Here is a 15,020-nt window from a genome sequence, read left to right as displayed (position 1 = left end):
AGTTGAAGCTCAGAATGGAGCTCAGGTTGACTCTGAGCAAGCTCAGGTTGAAGCTCAGGATTGCCATTACATACCTGACATATTACATGGTGGATAAAGTACGATGAATGCCGTAATTACAGCATAGTTTAACTTCACCGAGTAAATACCCTCATTTCCGGACATAAAGTCATACTAGTGTATCTGTTACACATCAAACATTTATATCACATGTTTCTTCCCACGTCGGACGGTTCCGTCCAGGAATCAGAATTTCCAACCAGGAATAAAAGTTGCAGACCGACACTATTTTATTTGTTTATTATAAACACAGGATGTCGGCCACTGGACCATCATTCTATTGTACTTGATGGTTTTAACACACAACAACACAATGCAATACTTGAAGGAAGACACCGCTGTTCAAAATGAATGAATGAATGAATAAATAAATAAATAAATAAATAAATAAATAAATGAATGAATGAATGAATAAATAAATAAGTTTCCCGATTTTGAAAATGCCTTGGATTAGTTATTTGCTGAGGGACGGCCTATTAGGTATGTTCTCTGTAACTTGCAGCACATGAACCTAAAAGTGTTAGGTAATAAAACAAAAATGACGGTGTACTGAAGAAAAAAAGTACGTTCAAGTTCAACACTTTTTCATGCCATAAAACGAACTTCACCAGAAAAAACAGCCCAAACAACGCAGGGCATGGGCCTCTAACGAAATACGTAAACAGTAAAAGACCGTTAAAAATGACAACAAGCAGCAGTCAGAACGGCCCAAGTAACGCACAAGAAAAAATTAGGAAAATTCACCAAGCGTGCTACAGGGTGATATAACGTATACAATACTATCGAAAACCACATAAGGCTAGCACTAGTGTACCACAAGAGAGCGCTATATCACAAAACGGCATATGTGGATATTTAAGCGATGTAAGACGAACAATGGGCAAAAATCGTATATAGCATGGATCTAAAAATACCCAAAGTAAGCCCGGGTTACATGTGCATATTTTGTTTCATCCCTTGTAATATATAGTGCAGGCTGATTGGTCTTAACAAGTAATAGTGATTTTCGAGGTTTCGGAGCGTTGATAATTCAATTTAATGAAGTAGTATTGCTATACTTTACCAAACTGTGTTAATTATATAATTACCATTATCTTGAGAATGGTTAAGGTCTTGTACTGGGACATAGTTGCTCCGCCCCAAAGACGTCCATGTATTGACGTAAGTAGTTCATCAGGTCCCTGTGTGAATCACCATGATTTTAAGATACCCAAGAGGTACTGAAGGTAAGGTTTTCTTACAGTACAATATCTATTTATTTAACAATACCTGTATAAAGCGGGACTATGATGCAGAATCAACCTGTGCTTTGATATCCTTTGATACAAAAGCAATTAACAAGAGCGCCATCTGGAGGCGATACCACTGTTAATAAAATGTTGTCAGCGTAGAGGGCATTAATTTGAGGTCATCGGGGTTACCGCCATTGTGCAATTTAGTGCAGATTATACAGGACGAGCTTATGTCAGGATTGAGGAATATTCCGAGCGAAGTAAGTGACATATATCTACGATTAAAGTATACTCGTCAAACATTCATGTTTGTAGAGTTATGGACCTCGTGAAATTATAAATAATACCTGTGAACACTGTATGTATGTATGAACGATCGCGTTTGTTGTCTCAGCGGCGTGTAATTTCAATACATGCGACCGTCAATGCCACCATTGCGTTTCTTGCTTTGCACTGGTGTAGAATAATGGTTAGTAATAGTCTAACGGTAGAACAATATTTTTATTGACAAAATTATTATGTTCAAAATTTCAGTTATAATAATATGACATGATTTTTTAATAATGAAATATACACTGGCTAAAAGTCCAGGCACAATTCGAGAATCCAAATCCACACTGTACAAATTGCTGATGTCACAAAAAATGCCCTTCACTAAGGGTCGTTATATATGAATTGCTGTATACAAACAAACAAATCACGTGATAAAATAATGATAATAACGGTAATAAATCTTTGCTTGTTGGCAGAAAAATTATACAGCCAGTCGAATCAAGCCAAAGGTTATGCACTTCGTTGCAAACTGCCCGTGGTTGTAAAATTAGGTCATGGCGTGACAGACAAAGAAGACATCATTTAACACTGAAACATCACAATAAAACGGGGGAAGTGGTTGCATATTACAACGTAGCAAACATTGGAAATGAAAAACCGCCTAATACAAACGCCAAGGGTGCGAATCACAATAGATAAACACTTGCCAATACCAACGCAGTCGCTTTGGCTTTCACATTCGACTAATTAGAACATTGAAGTAGTCGTCAAAATAAACAATAGTCAAAGAACAACGTTGTGGAATGTTACACAAGTGTTCCATTGCGATAAAACAAAATTAGTTTTAAAATCAAATAAATATAGATAACAGGTGCAAACTTTTTAATGCTTAGCAAGATTTAGCAAGGCTGTACATAAACAATAAAAAAGAAACCTGGTGAAAAAAAGAAATGGCAGGATCTCCATATTATGCACTATATTTAACTTTTTTACAAAACGATAATCCATTTAAATTTGGAACTGTTACAGTCATTTTAATTATGAGCATTAGTAAACTTCTTACTGAGTGAATTGTTATGCAAATTAGCAATTATCTCAGCTTCTTTTTAGTGCACATCCCAGAACTTTAAAAAAAATAGCTCCGTGACGTTTTGACGTTTTGTTTTGAAATTTTCACAAATAAATGACAATGTATTTATCTTCAAAACGCCCCCGGGGCATTGTTTTTGGTTGAACAGTGTTACAACAATCTTACAGACAACTAGCCCGGGTGTTCATTTATACATAAACTTGAAGTAGTGAAATTTGAGCTGCTGCCCTGCAAAATTGACAACTGGTAGACAGTTTTCAAGACGGCACTTTCTTCAGAGTAAACAGATGTACCCATAAACCAATTTTGACAGGAAACAGAAGCATGGTTTAGAAGCTAATTTTTTGTAATCACTTTTGAACAAGAAAGCACATTTTTGTGTACATTTCAAACTACAGTGTCCATAAACAAATACTAACAAAATCAAAAAAAAATATACAATAAGCTTTCCGAAAATATATAGTTTTGTGGACAAGGGAGGTCATCTTGGTTTCCTAATTAACTAATTAAAATACCTGTCAGGTAAACTGCATCTCTACCTTAAGTAAACATTGTAATTAAACTGACAGTTACCTGATTTTGACAAAAAAGCACAGAAACAAGGTTAGTTTTGCTCGATATTAAAGTGTCACAATGGTGTATCCTATATTTCGAAAAACAATTCAGGAAAGAGAGGAATATCCTCTGCGGTATAATGGTATTTATACCATGTGTGGAACTCATTGAGGGTTTGAATTCAGGAGTTAACATTGTTTCAACATCAAATATCCAATCTAAAGAATAACTTCCTAATCATAAGAACTTACAATTGTGGAAATTAATTGAACGAGAGTTATTTACACCATAATAAGTCTCAAATATTTTTTTGAAATAATTATTTTCTCAATTCAAGAAAAGTAGAAATAAAATAAATATGACAACACAATAGACTAGAATTGTTGGAAATATAAAATTCAAGTTTGGCCAACCGAGACTGTTTAAAGGAAATGATAAAATTGAGAAGTAATTAACCATCACTTTTGAATTAGCTTTGAAGTAAAAGTGTTACCTGAGAGTGCCAGGGAAATGATTACATCTGTGACCGACCTCCACCGTTGCCCATGGAAGACTAAATTGGCATTTACATAAAATATTCACCCCCACAGTCAAAAAACGCCGCCGCCGCCTCTGACAATGTCCCCTAGGTGATTTTTGAAGTACCGTGAGCATATTGTACATTTTGGCATAAATTTACTGTTTTTCATTTACGATTTATTTTCCACATTTTCTTTAAATGTTTTGTTTTTGACATCGGCTGTGACATGATCAGCCATTTACGTGACAAACTAATTACATATACATATACATGTTTAACTAATTGAACATAGCTGCTTCTGACTTATAGAACAATAATCAATTGAAATGATTAACAATAATGCAAACAAAATCATCAAAACTACAAAGAGTTCATAGATTTGAATGATGAAGTTTTTGTTATAACCCAGTCTCCAACAGGTCTTCTACAGTGCAACACATTAGTTAATTAATATAAAATAAATTAAATGTAAATTTGATTCCTTCTGTCACTAAGCCTTTGTTTTACTGCTCCTATAATAACGTTTAACACGTGCTGGTAATTTGTATACCACATATCTACTGTAAAACAACGTGGTTAGGAAGTATCCATCTCAGTCGGAGATTGTTAATTATTTTCCTACTCAAATTGAAGGTTACTTGTGCTTGCCAAACATTGCACCGTATTCTTGACCTAATCATTGAGCAAATATATCCCTGATGACAGAGCTTCTGTTTACCCGTAAACATCCTTTATTGGTATCTAGTCTTCCATGGGCAACTGTGGAGGTCGGTCACAGTTGTAATCATTTTCTCATAAAATCCCCACGTCGTAACAACACAACATTTTTTATAGTTTTTTTTCTCAGCAAAATGTTCGTTTTCTTCGCAATTTTAGAGTATTTCTGAATCCAGGCCGTTCCAAAGAATGTAACATCTGGAGTCTCCTGCGCCAGAGACTGCATGATGTAAATATTTGTTGATACAAGATGAATCAACTTGTATCAGCAAATCTTATCTTAATACAGGAAAGTATGGAGCGGGGAGTATCACTATAGATACGTTCTCACAGGCCGGTGTTAGCACTGTTTTTTTTTGTGTGTAAATATTATGCTAAATTGTCTGCTCGCGTTCCCACCTAGTTAAAAACACCGGTGTTTCGCGCCCTCAGCGAATCATATAAAAGAAAAGTCAATAAACAAATGGAAGGTCAGTCGACAAAATACAGGAATTAGCGTTTCAGAGGGTCTAGATATCAACATTTTCCCAAGGGCAGGATGCTCCCCGGACCCCCCCCCCCCCCGGAAAAATCGATTTGTTTACATTTACGTAAAATATTCGCCGCACAGTCAAACAAAACCTGCCGCCTCTTTTGACTAACATCTGAATTGAAAAAAAAAACGTTTGAAGTAATACTAATTCTGGTGTTGAATATAAAAGTGCTACTCGCACTGAAGAATAAATTAAGCAAATTGCTTGCTAAATATGAGGTAAATTATTCGCCACTCTTGACACAACCTAACACTGTTTTTTATTACCATACAGTCCTTTAATAACAACATAATCTTTTATACTCTTTTAATATAGATATATATTTGGGTTAGAATCATTTTGTATAGTGTACTGAGTAAAGGTTTCACACGCAGAATCCACTTTAGGTAAGTGTAGTTCATTCCGGCAATTTTAAATATGTATATATGTAGATGGTTATGTCTTTTCCAACTGTCATACATTCCACCAATATTTTATCCACATGTAGCTATCATGCTAGGTTTGTGGATATATAGAAAACTAGCGTTCTATAGAAAGATATCACAACACTTTTACATCTACATTGTATTGCATTCTGTAGCGATACACATGAAACTAGTATTCTAACTAGGTAGGCTGCTCTGATATCACACCACACTTTTACTTTGATACATTGCATCTGCATTGTATATTATCCATGCTTCTGTAAACACACGGAGAAAACAAGCATGCACTACGTTCAATTACCACTGTAGGCATTATTCTGCCATTCAACCAAGGACGAAGACAAAAATCTATGTCAGGGAAAGCCCCATAACTTCATATATTTTCTTCCACATCACGAACCACGTGACCGAGGCAAGGCAGGGGACACCATCTTGCCTTATGATCACTTCTGTTTTTCTATGCATCAAGTGAGCATCCTAGCAAAACCAGTTTGATTCAGTCTCCAGTTTTTCGACTGAGATTTCTGAAGAAGCTGTGAACCATTGGTAACAGTAGACGTAGTGGCTGGTAGGATAAGTTTGTTTTCTTATTTTTGTGTGTGCAAAAAACTCAGGATTATCTGAGCGAGCTGCCAACGTCCTGGCCAAGGCAAATAGGGATTCCACCAATGCAGCCTGCGTCCTAAAATGGCGGGCATATGTTGGTGTAGTGGAAGGGAGATTGATCCATGCCATCTCTCTGTTGACCATGTAGCTGACGTTTTCATCCATTTGTTTGACGAGTTGGGCTTGTCCTAGGCAGCGACCATTGGCCTTGTTACCCACCATCGAGAATTGCTTCTATGCCCAGTTTGGGTGTTGAGTTACTACGAGACTCATACTAAGGATTCAAGGCATGGCAGCAAGCACATGTTTATGTGTTATGACTATGGTAAGCAGGACAGACCATTCTCCCCAACTTCCATTTCCAGGTGAATCACTGCGACAGTGTGCAAGATTTATGACTATTGGCGACAGGCCAGGACAGGCCACCCATCATCGAGAATTGCCTCTATGCCCAGTTCGAGGGTTGAGTTACTACGAGAATCGTACTAAGGAATCAAGACATGACACAGGGTCTACAGAGACACAGAGTACGAGCACATGGGCTTTGTGCGATCGCTGAATAATTGGCTCTTGCCTCAGGTGCCCTCCCCCTCTATCATATACTGAGGGCGGGCTTTAGGAGAGCGCAAACGGGTTTACCAGTCATTACCAAAGAGCCAAACAATTGAGGAAGGTCTTTTTCCGGTGGGACCCGTTCTAGTGGGTGAGACTTTGGTTACTGACCAAGCCCAGATAAACACAAGAATCACTGCGCATAGGCAAAAGAGTAGTCTCTGCTACAGATTTGTGCAGAGAAGTTTCTCCCGTCAGCACTCCTTGGACATGTCACGGTCTCGTTTTAGGCCTTTGCCCTCATGCAGAACTGTTTCAGCCTCTTTTTCTTTTGGAATGCTAGTCACCCAAGCATCTGAATTTGGGTCTAGCATTGTCGGGCAACCCTGTCACCCTATCTGCAGTTGCTTTGTTATGGGTACGACACTGTCAAGTTAAGACACTGTCACTGTACTTATCTAAGTGGTAGTCGTAAGTAGGGAATATTGTGCCGGGCTATGGACACCCTTTTATGCATGGAAACCCACCACCTTTCTGCGTTTGATTCAAAATGGTCATTCTAACTGACTGGAGTCTAAGGTGGGTAATTGAACATAGTGAATTTTTGCAGAGGGTTTTCAACCCGCCTATTCACACAGTTCTTACCCAACATAGACACAAGGTCCCTACTGTGGATGAAAATCTATGAGGTCACGGGGCTTCCCCTGACCTAGATTTCTCTCTCTGTTGCTGGCTGAATGACAGATAATTTTGACTGACATGAGTCTATGGTGGGTATGAACTATGTGAATAGTCGGGTTGAAAACACTCTGCCTAATTCTAGCTATATAGTCTGCTATGGTATCACACCATACTATTACTGTAATACACTGTAAAAGGACATGTGTATAACGAGCATTCTAGCTAGATAGCCTGCTCTCGTATTACACCACACCATACTTTTACTGTAATACATGTGCATCTACATGTGGGTAAGATTCCAGGCCCTAAAGGGACACATATATAAGGGGCATACTAGCTAGATAGGCTGCTCTGATATCACAACATACTTTTACTTTAATGCAATGCATCTACATGTAGGTAATATTCCAGATTTTAAAAAGACACATAGACAACTAGCCTTTTGGCTAGTTAGGCTGCTTTTATATCACAATACTTTAACTTTAATACATTGCTTCTACATGTAGGTAATAATCCAGGCTCTAAAAAGTCAAACATATAACGAGCATTCTATCAAGCGAAGCCCATCACATTATACAATACTTTTACTTTAGTGCATTGTATATACATGTAATATTTTTGGTTTTACAAAGACACGGAGATGACTAGCATTTTGCCTAGTTATGCTGTTCTGATATCACACCATACTTTATCTTTATTTTAATAAATTACATCCACAATTAGATATTATTCTTTGTTCTACAAAGACACTTAGATAACTAGCATTCGAGCTAGATAGGCTGCTCTGATATCACATCACACCATACTTTTACTGTAATAGTGGAAAGCCTCAACAAATTGTAATAGTGGAAAGCCTCAACAAATTGTTGATTGTTTTGTATGACATGCGCATAGAATTTTATTCCAAGCTATTCTACATTGATTTACAAATAACCGTGAATGGAACGAGATTGTCGATCGACCACACACCATCGTGTGGACTTTTCCTGATGAGCGCAGTGAGCGAAGATTGTTGAATAAATAAAAATGTACATCGAGTGCATATACTAGTATATCATAACTTCAGGCAAAATTGTTATTACGGCTTATGAATGCCGTTTATCGTTGACAAGTTGACTTCAACCACCGTCTGTGTTTTCAGAGAGACACTTTATATTCTGTCTGGTTTTGACAACCTCTGTTTTCTTTTTGGTAATTCATTCCATTGTTTGTATCAGCAACGCACGAGTAGCGTTTATTTTACCTCATATTCAAAGTAGGCATTTTGAAAACGATGTGGTGGGGCTTACACTGCCGGCAAATTGGAAACTCGACGATTTTGAAACCCATTTTTCCGGCAAAAGTAAATGGTCTACCTGCCAAATTCAACCCTTTTTTTATTTATAACTACCATGAATATTCATGGCGCCACTCACATTTGAAAAACAGAAAATATAATATGTTTTGTGGAGCTTTTATACACAGATATTAATGTGAGTGAGGGCGACTTTATTTGAATAATAAACTCCACCCGCGCCTGTTTATAAACCATGTCGATCTTTAATACATTGTATCTACATGTAGGTAATAATCCAGGCTCTAATAAGACAAATATGCAACGGGCATTTTAGCCAGATAAGCTGATCTGATATCACATCATACCATATGTTTACTTTTATACATTGCATCTACACTGTATTATCCATAGTTCTGCAAAGATATGGAAAAACAAGCATTCCTAGTCATTGGCTATTCTGATATCACATCATACTATTACTTTAATAAATTGCATCTACCTTCTAGATAAGTAGGCTGCTCTGATATCACACCTTCCTTTTATTTTTATTTTTTTCATGTATCACATGTAGCTATTTTCGTGGACTCTGAGACACGCAGAAAATTAGCTAGATATGGTGCTTTGTGATCACGTAATACTTATACATTGATACGGTATCTCTAAATAGTATTTACATGTAGCTATGTTGATAAACTCTGTAGAGACACATAGAAATGTTGTATTATAGATAGATAGGCTGCATTGTTATCACACCGTATTTTTATTTAGATACATTCCACTTTATCCTAGATTCTGTAGAGACACATAGAAAACTAGCATTCGAGCTAGACCCGCTTATTATGCTGGAATCATTCTTGTCAGCTAATATTCTACAATGCCAGTTAATAATATTTTGATAGGTTAAGGCTAGGCTATGTAGAAGCACATACAGACATGGTAAACTGCAGTTAGATATCCATCATTTCATGATGTTGCACTCCAAATATATTTTGTTATATTGTTTCATTCTGTTATTTTGTAGGTGAAAACTGAACTTGCTGCCAATTTATAGATGAAGAACACTTCACACAATGAAGCCCTGGAATACAATGTAGTACATTTCATTTCCCAAGATTTTCAAGATTTCCAGAGAAGTGATACAAATTCCTAAACACTTATATATTCAAGTCACTGAAAATTTATATGAAAGTTACCAACATATACACATGGAGAATTATGCTTTTTATGTCACATGGTATGCTTTGAATTATTAATGAAAACAACAACACAACTGAAATGTGCGATATTAGAATTGTATATTAGTTCAGAGAACCTAAATGTGTGAAGTCCATGGAAAAACATACAGGATTGAAGCCATTCCAGTGCAAACAATGCGAGAAGTGTTTTACTCAGTCGGGGAATCTGAAGACGCACATGCGTACACATACAGGATTGAAGCCATTTCAGTGCAAACAATGCGAGAAATGCTTCACTCAGTCTTGTGATCTAAAACTTCACATGCGTACACATACAGGATTGAAGCCATTTCAGTGCAAACAATGCGAGAAGTGTTTTACTCAGTCGGGGAATCTGAAGACTCACATGCGTACACATACAGGATTGAAGCCATTTCAGTGCAAACAATGCAACAAATGCTTCAGTCAGTCTGTTAGTCTAAAATATCACATGCTTACACATACAGGATTGAAGCCATTTCAGTGCAAACAATGTGCGAAGCCTTATACTAGTTCAAGTTATCTAAAAGTGCACATGCGTGTACATACAGGGGTAAAGCCATTTCAGTGCAAACAATGTGACAGATGCTTCAATCAGTCTTGTAATCTAAAACAGCACATGCTTACACATACGGGATTGAAGCCATTTCGGTGCAAACAATGCAAGAAATCCTTCACCCAGTCTGGTAGTCTAAAATATCACATGCTTACACATACTGGATTGAAGTCATTTCAGTGCAAACAATGCCAGAAGTGTTTTACTCTGTCGGGGAATCTGAAGAAGCACATGCGTACACATACAGGATTAAAGCCTTTTCAGTGCAAACAATGCAAGAAATGCTTCACTCAGTCTGGTAATCTAAAAACTCACATGCTTACACATACAGGATTGAAGCCATTTCAGTGTAAACAATGCAAGAAATGCTTCACTCAGTCTGGTGGTTTAAAATATCACACACTTACCCATACAGGATTGAAGCCATTTCAGTGCAAACAATGCAAGAAATGCTTCAATCAGTCTGGTGGTCTAAAAAATCACATCCAGTGCAAAGAATGTGAGAAGAGTTTTGTTTATTCAAGCGATCTAGGAGAACAGATGCACACTCGTAATATCCAGTCCATAAAGAACGCTGATCAGCTGGAGAAGGGATCATTGTTCATGTTAGATTTTTTGAAAAGTACTCAAGAGGATAACAGGAGAGGCATTGAACAAGTGAGTCAGGGAACAGAGACATTCAGAATGTACTTTCTTTCTAAAAATGAGATAGCATTGAAAGGGAATGAGAAGTTGAGTTATAAAATCGATAAACTGGACCAAAATGTTGTAAGAAGTAAGGGCACAGAAACCTTCAGACATGTGGTATTTTTCTAATTCGTCATATATGCAAAAGCGTGATGACGTTTAGATCATAATGTTTTGATATGAAATAGATGAAACAGACAACGTTTTCTATTGAATGAAGGTGATCATAGGATTGTAAACATGTACATGTTTGCCTTTAATATGTTGGATATATATCTAGTGTATCTATCTATTCACACCTGGTCTCCAGCTAGTAGTATATTGGTACAGTATGATTTTTGTTTGTCGTGTATCATTGAAATATATTTTGTAATGTAACATTTACTATGCATTATTAGAAAACTATTCCAACGTATTACTACATACATCCCCTTCTAGATACATTTATTCAACGAATGTAAATAATAAGAATTTAGTGTTAGTAAATTTATATTTTGAAAATATACACATTCGTCGTGATATTGCATAACTTGCATTACATTGCGTTTTTTGTGATGCCATCAATTGCGTTTTCAGAATCCCTTATTTTTGTTTCAATGACTGCAGTCACGCACCACATTGTTGAAAACTTCATCATGAAATTCATGTGCAGTAAGTTACGATTTTCTTTCATTGTTTTGGAATTTGTCACCTATTCCTACATCCCCGGGAATCTGTGTTGTTTTTTTGGCTTGAAACACAAGAGCCATAGGACATAGGGCCAAAGTCCTCTCTCTCTACACTCCGAAATGCGACAATGGAACTAGCCCAAAATAGGCTTCCTTTTCAACGCGCCTCTAAAGCAATCAGTGTTGGGGGCTGTGATGTAATCAATAACGTTGACATCGCCGTAAATATAATCACACTCTCGAACTCAACTCAACATTCGGTCTCAGACATCTAAGCAATTATCAGTTAAATCAATCATAAAGACTGATTATTCGATTGATGGCCGGAATAGCTGTATTGCTCATTTATATGCAATTATGATTCTCAATTTCTATGTGCAAATATCGCTGGTGTGGACAGCAACGGCTGATAGACTATTCTCATTCTTTAAGTTTTCTTGACTATTATGACTTTTCCTGACTTTTCCTCCGTCGCATTTTACACTGATAAGTATTAAATTAGTAAACGATCCGGCGCATAGTCAACATGAGTCTCTGAAGGTAGCGTCAACATTAGTAAACATTAGTAAAAGAAATTTACATTACAATATTATGTTTCCAAATAATCCGATAATTATGATGGGAACTGCCAAGTACAAAGTGTAGTCAGTAGTAAACGATACTATGGACCCTATGGTATACATGAACATGATACTTCAAAATAAAAATGCATCTCATTAGAATTTCCGCATGAAATAACACGTTATCATTATTTCTTTTGTTCTGGTTTTATAATGGTAACTATAATTGATAAAAATATAATGGGTATTTTTGTAAAGTGTACCGTTATGTATTGCCGGTAAAATATGCACACCATTAAAATGATAACAAATAACAAAATGCAACCGTAGTACACATACAGAGTAAACAAAATTATCTAGAGTGACTTTCGGATTACCGGTAGTTAAACTTTTGCCAACATGATGTAACATTATATATAAATGGTGGTGGGAACTACCAAGCCATTTTCTAAAATAGTGAGCAAATATTTATTTAACCAACACTAACCGTGAAATACACCCATCATTGTCACTGGTGGAATATTTTATATTGCAATTTCTTAATTTTATTTTGTTGAATTGCAATACATTAGTGATACAGTGACCCCTCGCTAAATCGCAGTTGTCCTGATCCAAACAAAAAACGCGACATATTGGAGTTCGTGAAGGTGGCGGGGAGGGGGTCATGCGTTGAAAACGGATAAATAGCACTTATACACACATGTGTTCACAGTAAGTTTTCTTCAGTGGAAAACATCACAGCTTCCATGCCCACATGGATTCAATACAATGTAGTGAATTTTATAGAGCTATATCAAAGACCAAGAGGTACGTAAAGTCGCGATTTTACACCCTGTCAAAAGCTTGAGTCATGCGGCTGCCACCCTTTGTATCTCAGTAATTGATGGACAGTATGTGTTAAGTTGTCTCCTCCAGTTAACGTATAGCACTTTCATCGTTCGCAACATATTCATAGACTATTGTCAAGTAATATGAGGGGTTCCACTAGAAACTAGCTAGGATATATTACATCCCAAGTAACGTATATCATTTTTATTACTTTACACTAAAATATGAAGTTACACAGATAGAGGAAATGTCTCATGGAATGGACAAATTATTATTGTCTATGTTATATGACAATATGTATTAAAATATACATTCATAGTACACATGCAAAGTAAACAGAATTATGCAAATTTGTATTGGTGGTGGGAATTTCCAAGCCAGTTTATAAAATTGTTAACAAACATTAATTTAAATAACTCTTAACACGGAAAGCGTTTTCTCATTTGTGTGTATCATTTATGCATATAATTATATATCTCATATACTTTATATCATTTTAATTATATATTGTATTCCAGATAACACTGGTTGTTAATGACACAAACTGATGAAAAGTTTTTGCCACTCATCGCAGAAACCAATCATTGCGAAGGCACTCATCGCGAAGCTACTACTAAGGTAAATACAAATCACATCATAGTTCTCGGATATATTCAAATATGAAAATAAAATATGAAAGCTACAGCAAAAGGTTACATCTTAATATTGATGATGATGCTGAATTGTTCGAGTAACCTGCGAAAGTAACAACTATTTATAGCAAATAACATGATTGATAGCCGATGCGTGAATATACAGATACTAAGCAAGAACATTTAAACATCCCTTTGACAATAAAATGTAAGTGAGAAATAGCGAATGGTGTAATGCTCAAAGTAATTGAAATGCTAGTTATACGCGAGTATTCATCTCCAAGTAAAGTGATTCTAGAAAGCGTAAAGCACGGAATGAATGCAGTCATCTGCTGCCAAAAATTCATAGCACACAAACATGAATCGACATCACTTTGTCCAAGATCGTAATGCTGACCACACAATGGGACGAATGCGAATCGGGACGAATCAACTCGTGGGACGAGTTTCAATTTGGACGAATTTACGGTGAATCGACTGGTGAAGCAAAGCTCCTATATGTTTGTTAAATATAATGAATTCAAGCAACCTGCCAGCTTGAATCCTACTTGCATGTGTTTAATTAATTTAATGCATACAGACTCTAGGCTTTGAAGATAAACAGGTTACAAGTCAGTAGGTCATTTTAACCCTATACAATTACAAATTTCACAGTACATACTTCTAAAAAGTACAACTCGTTGCCAAATTCGACTGTAGCGTGTATCACGGTTACATAAGTAAAAATGAGTTTCATGGCATCCGAATATTGAGCAAACATGGAACACTTTAATACTACTAAGTTTGGTTTTAGTTCATCTGTAAAAAGAGTGTCTACACGTTGTTCACATTACACATTATTCGCAACTGTAAGTTGTACGTAGGTCACACTAATGGTCATGATTTTGTTTTTCGATTATCATCGCAAAGGCGATTGAACCACTAAATCTAATTACACAGAAAAACACTAAGTTATCTAAAATAATTGCAATGTGTGCTCTTTTGGCACGACACACAAAGCCCATCCACACTCGGGGTCCTACAAATAACGTTAGGAAGACATGTTTTGGTTACAATGCGGTTTCCCCTTTGTGTTATATGTATTTACAAATTGAATGATTATGTGTTACCATGATTTTCAAGTAGCCAACCGATTTTCATGTAGCCGCTGATTTTCATGTAGCCAATCGTTTTACATTTAGCGGAGCAATTCCCAAGTAGCCAATCGATTTACATGTAGCGGAGCAATTGCCAAGTAGCCAATGATTTACAAGTAGCGGAGCAATTCCTAAGTAGCCAATGATTTACAAGTAGCGGAGCAATTCCTAAGTAGCCAATGATTTACATGTAGCGGAGCAATTGCCAAGTAGCCAACC

The 15,020-nt window shown here is 36.5% G+C and overlaps 1 long non-coding RNA gene across 1 annotated transcript; it reads left to right on the top strand.

Moving 5' to 3' along the window:
• The first annotated feature begins 1,464 nt into the window (after window positions 1-1,464).
• LOC144360469 (uncharacterized) lies at window positions 1,465-9,796 on the top strand. The gene is made up of 3 exons (XR_013422257.2): window positions 1,465-1,552; window positions 5,296-5,366; window positions 9,542-9,796. It is a non-coding gene; the product is annotated as an uncharacterized LOC144360469 (long non-coding RNA).
• The last annotated feature ends 5,224 nt before the right edge of the window (window positions 9,797-15,020 follow it).

The sequence above is a fragment of the Saccoglossus kowalevskii genome, chromosome 18 (genome assembly GCF_978046115.1).
Source record: "Saccoglossus kowalevskii chromosome 18, keSacKowa6.1, whole genome shotgun sequence".
NCBI lineage: Eukaryota > Metazoa > Hemichordata > Enteropneusta > Harrimaniidae > Saccoglossus > Saccoglossus kowalevskii.
The sequence above is the reverse complement of the archived record's forward strand: the minus strand, read 5'-3'. Positions and strand labels throughout refer to the sequence as shown.